This window comes from Lactuca virosa, chromosome 5, assembly GCF_052849685.1.
Source record: "Lactuca virosa cultivar CGN04683 chromosome 5, Lactuca_virosa_CGN04683_v6, whole genome shotgun sequence".
Taxonomy (NCBI): Eukaryota; Viridiplantae; Streptophyta; class Magnoliopsida; order Asterales; family Asteraceae; genus Lactuca; species Lactuca virosa.
In genome coordinates this window covers 29636036-29646945 of record NC_136430.1, presented here as the reverse complement: position 1 = coordinate 29646945, position 10910 = coordinate 29636036, and the positions used below count along the sequence as shown (strand labels likewise).

The window sequence follows — 10910 nt, the reverse complement described above, 5'->3', positions numbered from 1 at the left end:
AACTCATATGGTCCAATTGCTATGGTGAAGGCAACCCAAAAGGACCATGCTACAATGAAATCAAGTATATACCAATTATATTTATGGGCTTAGACATCTAATCCAACAGTATCCCACTTGGATAAGTCTAATAATGTCACACCCCCAAACAGGGACGGCGGAAACGTTAGGGGGTGGACGACGTCATATGTAGTATCACAACAATTGCATCATAGTAATCAAAGTAAACACAATCATTACATTGAATATATAAAAGGTATTTACATCTGTTTGATTCATATTTATATACATCAAAAGTAGCAAAATAAAGACAAGAATCTATACGCTCCGTCTTCTAAAAAGTCTGTCGAGGTACCTGTCTGCTGATTTCCTGAGAATACAAGCGGTTTTGAAAAGAGAGTATCAGCATAAAAGCTGGTGAGTTCATAAGCATGTTTTTGTAATGAAAATCTGTCATTGAATCTGTGAAATGTTTGTATGCTTCCCAAGAAAGTCCAATATTTCCTTACATAAATGTTTATTATTGTGTTCTGTAGTAGTGTATAATGTATTAGTTTGTATGTTTGGTTACCACCAGTTGTATTGTATAACGTTGTTTTGAATGAAAACCCTTTTTTATGAAAACCCTGGCTATCACCAATAATGTATAGAATGTTCTGTTTGAAAACCCTGGAATCCTCCAGTTGTATTATGAACTAGTTTTATTAATGAAAATAAAACTAAAGAAGAATGAAATCCCGTAAACAATAAGGTTAGTTTATACTATTGTGAGTCGTATAACCATGCTTTATATGACCTAGTGACCTTTACGACGTTCTTCAAGTGTCGGATATATGATATTTGTCACCCCAGGCATGTCTGCCTAACTGTAGCTAGCAGTTCAGGTGTGGGATAGTCAGTCCTGAATAGATCTATTCACAAATCTCACGATCTTCCTCTAGGAGACTCAGGTTATACTATGATAGGATTTAACCTGTACCCTGAAAGGTACAATTGAAGAGATGTCTCACAATCCTGTATTAACTAGTTTATGTGTGGTTCTGTATTGTTCTCTTGTATTTGAATCCGTTGTATACTTGTAGTGTAACAATAATTATACTTAAATAATTATCTAATGTAGTACTCTCGAATTCCGAAAGTAGTAATGTATATCATAAACTAAGTCTGTCATAGTTTATATATATGTTAATGTATAAGCTCTGAATTTGTAAAATTGTGTATTGAAATCCCAAATTACACCTATTATAGTTTGCATGTATGTTGTGTAATTGGTTCGTGTATTGATCTGAAAACTATGCAATTATGGTTGTATGTTGAAAACAACCCTTATGCTCAACATGTTACAAAAGGGATAAAATATCTAAATATTTTGTAAGACATGGAAATCTTTTAGTTGTGTCAATTGCATAAGTTTTAAACCTGTTGAAATTCTTTTGTATACGTTCACAAAATCATTTATGTTTGGCTTGTATTCCCTGTGAGAACAAGATCGATCTGATGCGCAAGGATAAGGTTTGAGAACTCAAACCTTGAGTGAATGATTAAGATCAATGTCTGCTTGCTAATAAATGTTCAAGTTAAGCCTGGAAAGACCAGTCAAGTCTTAAATAATGTATTCAGCAAATGATCAAGTCATTTAATGAACAACGAGAATAACTGATGAAGGTAAAGCTAACAAATAAAGAACAAGAAGAATGTTTTAAATAAACTTAATGAGAATGCCAAAAGTGAGTGAAAGATTCGTAGTTGACTTGTGTTGAATGCTCCTATAAATAGGAGTGAACGTTACAACAAATTAACTAGGATACATGAATAGGACTGGACAATAGAAATGTTTCTGACATTCTGATTGTCTAAATACAACAAAAAACTAAGTCCTATGAAATGTCACATCAATACAAAGCCAGACTAAATAAATGCACAAAGACAAAATAGAGTTGCTCCGGATCAGTATCCATTCCGAACATGAGAGTCATTCCGGAATGCCTTCAGCTTCGCTTCTTCTTTCCTGGTCCGGACAGATTTTGGACCACTCTTCACATTTCACTCCGGACCATTGTTCCGGAATGCAGGTACTTCCGAATCCGGACTCAGGATTGCTAGAGGTTCACTTTCAGGTTCCAACAATCTCCCCCTAAGTGAACTTAGCAATCCATCCATTTACACTGCTTCTTCCTTGATGAAGGAGTAAGCCCTGAACAACCATTCTATGACTTCAATGTACCAAGTCTGTTGACTCACAAACTTTGCTTTGATCTGTTCCGGAGCTTTAGACTTCAATGCATGATATATGAACTTCCGAAGTGCTTTGGTCGAGACTGGGTGTTTGTCAAGGACACGGAAAAATTCCTTTTTTTTGTCTTCCTGGTTGTATAGACAAACCCTAGAACCGGGTCATCGATTGGACCATCTTCAAGCAGTTCAGCATCCGGAAGAACATAGGTGATCTTAGCAACATAGTCTTCAGTTCCGTAGAGATGAGCCAGCTCATAGTCGCATCTTGAAAATTCCGCGACGTAATCTTTAAGGAAGCTTAGAGCAGCGTGGAAAGCACCCATGCTGATATCGTTGGTTTGCATTCCTCAAAAGTGAGCAGCAAGAGTCAGAATGTCGTTCGGATTCATGGAAGGGAAGTCCGCATCAGAAAAGGTTTGGTAGTTAGGCTTGTTTCGGAAGACGTGAAATCGAAATAGTGGGCAGTTGAGTTCGAATTTCACAAGGATTTTTCTTGTAAATCCATGGACTTTGGTGATTCTCTTTCTAGTCCATACTTCCTTAAGCGGTTGAGCATTCTTGGAGTAGAATGTCTCAAGCGTTTCTCTTTCAGTCCGGATGATCACTTTCAGATCATCATTTAGGTGAAGATGAGCAAACTTGATGTAATACTTGTTGTACGGAGAGAGAGGAAGATCGAGCTGTTCGGAATCGTTGGTAGGAACATCATAGTAGAAGTACGGACTGATTTCATGATCCTGGAGAATACCTTCACGACAAAGAGGAGAGATTCCACGCATCAGATCAGGATTATCCTTAAGAGCTTGGATCTGGATGTTGTCCTCTAATGCCTGGTTGATTTCTTCCTGAGACCATCCTTGTTTTTGCTTGAGAGGAGGTCCGGAGTGGAAGGCTTGTTGTTCAGCAGTCATTGGCATTTTGCCTTTGTTTCTCTTCAGAGTGTCCATGACGAGCTTCATTTTCTCATCCACCACAAATTCCGGAGTGGGATTCGGAAGAGGATCTTCCAGAATGTCATCAGGGATCCGGAGTAGAGAGCCCTGGTCTATTAGAGCAATTTTGGGAGCCGGAATAGGTGGGAGAATAAAAGGAGAGGCTCGAAAGGCTTCAACTATGAGGAGAGATTTGGCCTTGGCCATTTGAATGGCCTTTTGAAAAACATCTGGTAAGGAGGGTGTCCAAGAAGTTGCGGACCATATTCTCTTCTCTTCCTCAGACAACACCTTTGGAAATATTTTCTTTGGAGCTTCAAGGCCTAGAACTCCATTGGTGACATATTTTTCTTCGTCACTGTCTTCTTCATCATCAGCAGAGGAATTTCCTAGAAGTCCGGACACAATTTGGACTTCATCATCGGAATTCAAGTCTTCATCTCAGAGTGTGAACTCTGAGGCAGGTTTCCAAGGTTTGCTTGAACCTTCTCCCCCTCTTGGATTGGTGGATCTCAGAACCGGTGCAAGTAGTAAAGTTTCCTTGAGATCATCAAATTTGGAGAAGACTTTCTGAAGGCCCGTGTTGAGTTGATAAGTGAGGGCATCATAGGCTTCGGATGTGGGGGCTTGAGCAGTAAGGCGATCGAACATGTGACTGAGAACAACGAACATCTCATCAAACTTCCGGTTCGGAACATCAACGATGTTCCAAGTGGAGCGAAGAAGCTTGATGAGGACTTGTTGAATGATCAGGTTCATTTCGTCCTTCTTCTTGATCTCCTTCTCCAGCCGTTGGATTTGTTTCTCATGACGAATGTGGGTCCGCTTAATCAGATCGTTGGTGGCAGACACCAAGTCGTCATGGACTTTGAGCATGGAGGTAATGGTGTTGAGATAGTGATCAACCAAAATATCATATTTGGTTTCAACTTCCTCGATGGAGTGCTTGATCCGGAGGGAAATTAGTTGGTCCAGTTGGGCTTCTCGTTCCGCAACTGAAGGTCCGGACTAATGAGAAAGAGAGACTGAAGGATGGCATCGAGTTTGGAATCCAGTCCGGAAACCTTTTGATCCAGCTTTGTGTTGAGCTCTGTTATGGAGGTTTTGATTAAGGAGACCTTCTTCATTGTATCTGACACATTGGTTTGAATGTCAAGGAGAGAAAAGGGGTCAATGTGATCACCAGCAGAGGATTCAGAGTCAGAATCTGAGTGTTGCGGAGGAGCTTGATGTGATGAAGTAAGTGTGGAGGGACCAGGTTTGGTGGTAGCATCATCTTCATGTAGTTTGGAGCTGGGTTCACAATCCGGAGTGGTTGAAGAAGATGATCCGAAGTCAAAAGCAGACTTGGAAGTTGATGGCTTGGATTGAAAACGGATGGATGACATGAAGTTGGGGTCCGGAACAGAGTTTCCTTCATCAGCGATCATAAACTCTTCGGAGATTTCTTCATCAGAATCAGTTCTGAATACGTTGGTATGAGTGGTGATTGGAGGTTCTTCCAAAGCAAGTTCCCGATTGGCCTCATCATCTGTAGGAGGAACATAGGGAATATTGATTTGATGAGCTCTGTTGTACATCGAAGTGAGAGTGGCCTCCACTTGAGCTCTAGTCAGATCCGGACGTCTCGAAACAACCTCGTTAACATAAGCTTCCCATTGAGGATCGTTAGCACCTGGTCTTCCTGTACACCTTCCGGGTATCAGACCAGTTGGGGCATCCGGAGTCGGAGGGACTGCTCCATCTCCGGAATGCTTAGAGTCCGGAACAGGGGCTCCGGAGTGTGTGCTTGTGTGAGAAACAATAAGGATATCAAATGAGACTCGTGGGTGTGTTCCAGGGGGCTTCAAGGAACTATTATCAACACCGGCATCACCTTTTTGGGAAGGTGAGGGTGGATTATTGTTGGATAAGGTGTCTAAGTCCATAACAATATTTGAGATGCACTTGACCCGACCCGGCATGGTCCATTTGGGTTGCACTTCACCCGAACAATTTGTATGGATAATCTTTTGAGAATAGTATGTTTATGATTTGTTAATATATTATAAGTTATAATATATTAATATGAAATCATATTATTTAATTAGTATTTGATCATAAATTAATTTAGAATTAATTTGGTGATCAAAAAGGTGACTAATTTAATATGGGATCTTGTATTTATATAAGTGTGGGCTAATACTCATTTGGAATGGGCTTGGCATGCATGGGAGTCCATGGATAGTCCACGAAGCTTTTAAACCATGAATCCTTGGAAAGGAAGGGTCATGGGTATTAGGGTTTACATGGATGTAACCCTAATTCCCCACACTATATAAAGGAGTCTTTGGCACTTGATTTGGCACTAGTTGTGTGTGAACAAGAGTGGTGGCCGATTTCAAGAGTGTGCATTATTCTCTAAGAGTTTCCAAAGTTTGTGGTGATTTGTGATTTCCATTTGAGGCATCGACACTATTGGTGCTAGGCTCTCAAACTCCAAGCAATCAACCACTACTAAAATGCATGTCATTCTACTAGTAATTTTATGATTCAAGTTCCCCATGCCATGCTAGTTAGGATGTAAACCTTGGAAATTCTTATTTGCATGTATTTTAGAGAAAACATAGATCCAAGGTTTATAGGGTTTCATGTACACTATAGAAGTGTTAGAATGCTCAAAACCCAACAGTGGTATCAAAGCCTACGCTTGTTTTCTTGAATACTTGATGCAAGCTGTTGAAAAATCAAAAAAAATCTTGTTGTATGGACAGTGGACTCGCCGAGTCCACAGGGGGACTTGATGAGTCCAAGCATATCTTCATCCTACTCGTCGAGTAGGTTCATGCACTCGACGAGTAGGAGGCCCTGAGTGCAGATTTTCGAGTTTTTTTACTTGGAATTGGACTAGAATCATTACACTAAACTGTTTTGGACTTATAAAACCTATTTTTGATATTGTAATGATTATGCTAATCCAATTTCAAAGGCTATTATCAAAATTTCAAGTTTTATATGTGTTCATATGATTCTTAAAATTATTGATATGGATGTTCATGAACTTATGAGTTTTGTTAGATCATAGGAATTATTTGCAAATTGTTTGTTAGTTAATTCTTGATCTTGATGTGTTTTAATGGAATCCATAATTTGTCCTCAAGTTATGGATTACCAAAAGTTTTTCTTTTAAAGCCCATTAAAAACCATAGGTTACACAAGTTGAAGAGTCTTTTTCATCATAAATAGTTTTATGGACTCCATAACTTGTCCTCAAGTTATGGATGTCCAAGAGTCTCTTCATTAAAAGTTTTTTTTAAACCTTACTCATAAGTTATGAAAATCCAAAAGTTTTTGAAATTGTTCAAAACTTGCCCTCAAGTTTTGGAATTTGTAAAGTCACACACACACTTTAGTTCCAACCCTTAGAGTTTTAAAAGTTAAAAATCAACCCTTATACTTTATAGTATTATAAGTTAATAATATATATGTATAAGAGCAAGTCGGTCTTACCGTTAGTAGGCCTCATTCACGAAGCCGGTCTATAAGGGGGTTTTAAGGTTGTTGCCTATAAAATTGCAGCTTAATGGGTGTCCACTCTCACCCACCACTTCCTTGACTGGTGGAGGGTCGTTAGCCGAACGGGTAGGACAAGGACTATAATTCTCATTAAAAGTATAATGATGAATATAAAGTAACTAAACCTTCTATAAATCCCAAATCTTAGTTACTTTAGGAAAATGTGAATTTGGTGCTAACCCATGAAATTTACACTTTGTACCTTACCAAATCGTTGGTGGAGCGTGTGTGGTTAACCGCCACACTAAATTGGAGTAGTAAGGATGGCAACAGGTGACTTAATGTTTATCATAGATCGGTGGAGCACGTGTGGTTAACCGGCACATTGATTAGGTGATAATATTAAGGGTACCAAGTGAATGTGCATGGTTATTCACACCTTGTTTTGTGATCCTCGGCATCCCAGTCAGAAAATCTGAAGGACACAATCGAGATTGAAACATGCCATTGAAAGGTTCAGTGAATCTCAAAAGATCTAGGAGTTTCAAACCAATTAAAACCTAATTTTTTTTCATTTTTCATGGTGGAAATTGATGAATCGTCATTCACCTACCTTCAAATATTCTATAGCTTGGATTACGGCATCCCTCTTCCAAGTTATAAAATATTGTGTTGGGTCCTAGCCTTAATATTTCCTATTGGGTGTTATATTAATGATTTTAAATCAACCAACTCGAATCTCTCCCATTGTAGATGTCTGGTTCAGACAAGTATGATCTTCCCAAATCTCTTGGAACAAGCTTTCCTCTTGAAGATGATGTCCCACAACATCATGCTTCATTTCCTCCATGATATGTGCATATTTAGCTATATATTTAGTATAGATTTCCATTATTTATTAGCTAATTATTTACATATTATGGATAAAAGGTACTTAATAGTGTTCAAATTGTGTTTTCAGTCCAAAAGATATGCTCGGAAGCAAAAGGAAGCAGGAGAAGCAGTTGGAAGTTCGGGAGTTGAAACAAAGAAGAAAAATGCCAAAAACAAGAAGGACCCGGCGAGTCAAATCCTGACTCGACGAGTTGGATCGAAGATTCGCGAAGCTCTAGAAGTCCTTGCCGTACACGGATTTTTAATGAGGGACTCGACGAGTTGGGACCCTGACTCGACGAGTCACCTCTGTTTCCAGAAAAATATAAATAAGGACTTTGAGATCGATATGGGGACACTCTGAAAACCCCTAGAAGACTCAGATTGCGATTGAAGGTACTGCTAGACCGAGAGAAGCTGAGGAATCAACCCTAAGTTCGATTTTGAAGAGGATTAAGGGAAATCCGAATTCATCCTTAGTTAAGCTTTTGATTGAATCATGTTTGAACTAATTGAATTCGTTTTTTAGTTTGATTTTACTGCAATTATGAGCTAAAAACCTTTGTCTTCTGTTTAGGGTAGATGATTTTGTGAATATGGATTGATTTTATGGTTAAAATTAATTTTAATTGGTGATATTGTTTTGCTAAGCTTGTTAAAGAACCTCATAGATTAATAACAACTATTTTATGTTAATAAATCAGTAATTGAGTTGTATGAACATCTCTTAGTTATTAATTTCATATGATTTATGTGACCACATAGTTATATGTCTAGGAATAACGAATGTGAAACTAGAATTAACTAGAAAATAGGTAAATTAATACGTGAGCTTGTGTGATACACCATCAACAAGAGGTTAATTGAATCACCAATTCAATTAACCATTACAAGTCTTACTTAACCCGAATTAATTAACTAGGGAACTTATTAATTTAGACAACTGGCCACTGCTTGAATTAATCTGTTTTCTAAGGATTCGCAATAACGAACGTGAACCTAATCATCTCAATCGGTAACCAATGAAAAGTTAATCTGATATATTTACCATAAAATCAACCATAGGATCAAATGATTCGAACCTAGACAGAAGTCCTTTTTATCATTGAATTTAGTTGCGATTTAATTGTTAGCTGCTTAGTTAAGTAAGTTTTAGTTAAGTTTCTAGTCTTGTAAAACTAGAGAAACCCCTTCCATTTTATTATTTGTTTTAGATAATATTAGTAATTAGTTTAATTTCCGTTCCTTGAGTTCGATACCCTACTTATTTAACTATACCACAATTGATAGTTCCACTACCTTTGTGTGTCTAATTGATAATTGAAAAGTAGGATTAAAACTAGTTGGCTTAACACACATCAAGTTTTTGGCGCCGTTGCTGGGGAACGGTTCAAAAATTAATTTTAAATTCTAGTATTATCGATCCTTTGTGTGAGAATTATCTTGCACAAAGTTATCTTTTAGTAAATTAGTCATTAGTTCAAGTTTTAGTAGTTTTCTGTTTTTAGGATTTTTATTAAATTTTTTTCTGTTTTCGCCTTGAACTCACCGAAAGCAATCAAAGCTACTCGACGAGTCTATCGCTGAAACTCAGTTTAGTTTTTATTTTATTTTTTTTCTTTTTACGCGTGTTTTCTATTTTAATTGCAGTTCGTTTATGACCAGAGGAGGAGTTACACCTTTGATTCCACCGCTTGAAGACCCGGAAGCAACCTTGAGGAAAAACAAAGGAAAGAACGTAGGAGAAACCGCAACGTCGAAGAATTCACCGTTGAAGAATCTAAAAGCGGTTTTTAGCAAGAAAAAGAACAAGAAAGTGGGAGAATCCAGCAATTTTTCTGAGGCAAACGAAGACCCAAACAAGGACGATATCGGGTACGAAACTGAAAGGGAAGAAACCGAATCCAAAGAAGGAAGCGATTTTGGAGGCGAATTAGCTAACCCCATGGCTAACATTGATGAAGTTCCCATAGGTGAATGGAAGAAAAGGATGCGTGACGACACCGGTCCGGGACTTGTGCAACCCACAATTCCTGTAACTGCCACCTTTGAACTTAAGGGCCACATACTTGCTCAACTTAAGGAAATCCCATTCTACGGGAAAGATCACGAGGACGCATACAAGCATCTTGACGAAGTCAATGACATAGCCGACTACTTCAATGTCCCAAATGTGGCTCGCGACACTGTTTTGCTACGTAAGCTACCAGTCACATTTAAGGGGGCCGCGAAAGATTGGCTCAATTCACTCCCTCCAGGATCCATTACCACACGGGCCAAGATTAAAGAAGAATTCATTGATCAATTCTACCCTCCCTTAAAGATAGCCAAACTGAAGAAAGCCATAGCTAATTTTGAGCAACACGCTGGAGAGTCACTATATGAGGCGTGGGAAAGGTACAAAGGCTTACTAAGGAATTGCCCACATCACGATCTAAACAGCCAACAAGAAGTCTCCATTTTCTATGATGGAGTGAATGTGACAACTAGGCAACTCCTTGATTCGTAAGGACCACTCACAAAGAAACCACCTCTAGTAATAAAGGCTCTAATTGAAGAATTCTCTAAGCACTCTAGAGAATATCACAACCCAAGAAATGACTTGACTCGAGGGGTGGTGAACTCAGTTAGTGATAACATGGCAGCAATGATGGCTAAACTAGAGGGTTTGGATCGAAGAATGACTAAAATGGACCAATCCATCCATGCCATAAGGGTTGGTTGTGAGAATTATAGAGGGCCTCATCTCATTAGAGACTGTGATTTGGACGAGAACGGGAACCGGAAAGCACAAGTGTGCTACTCAAGTGGTGATAGGTACGATGAAAATTGGGGAAAACCCAAGAAGGAATGGCTCCCATATGATGAGTGCAAAAAGGCAAAAGAGGAGAAGTATAAGCAAAAAGAAAGAGGTTTTTATCAAAAAGAGGAACCGGTGCTAGAGAAGAAGTCTGATTTGGAGGATATGTTCACAAGATTTGTAGCCGCGTCTGAGAAGAGGCATAATGATACAGATGCTGAAATGAAAGAGCAACGAAATATGCTTAGAGAACATCAATCCATGATGAACGATCAGCAAAATATGCTTAGAAATCAACAAGCATCTATTCATAACATTGAAAAACAGCTAGGTCAGCTTGCACAACAAATAAACCAAAGAGCACCCGGTGAACTTCCTAGCAATACCGAGCAAAATCCAAGAATGGCGCACGTGAATGTAATAACAATAGATTCTGAGCCAATTTTCACTCCTCTGACCTCTATCCAAAAGAATCCCGACAAGGTGCGAACAAAAGAAGAAATTAACTGGAATTCGAGTCAACCCGACTCGACTCGCCGAGTCACCAACATGGACTCGACGAGTCGAAGACCTGA

General features: G+C 38.8%; 1 non-coding gene across 1 annotated transcript; it reads right to left on the bottom strand.

The window, feature by feature from the left end:
• Window positions 1-9864: 9864 nt before the first annotated feature.
• On the bottom strand, window positions 9865-9971 carry LOC145118036 (small nucleolar RNA R71). Its single transcript, XR_013713020.1, has one exon. It is a non-coding gene; the product is annotated as a small nucleolar RNA R71 (small nucleolar RNA).
• Window positions 9972-10910: the final 939 nt, after the last annotated feature.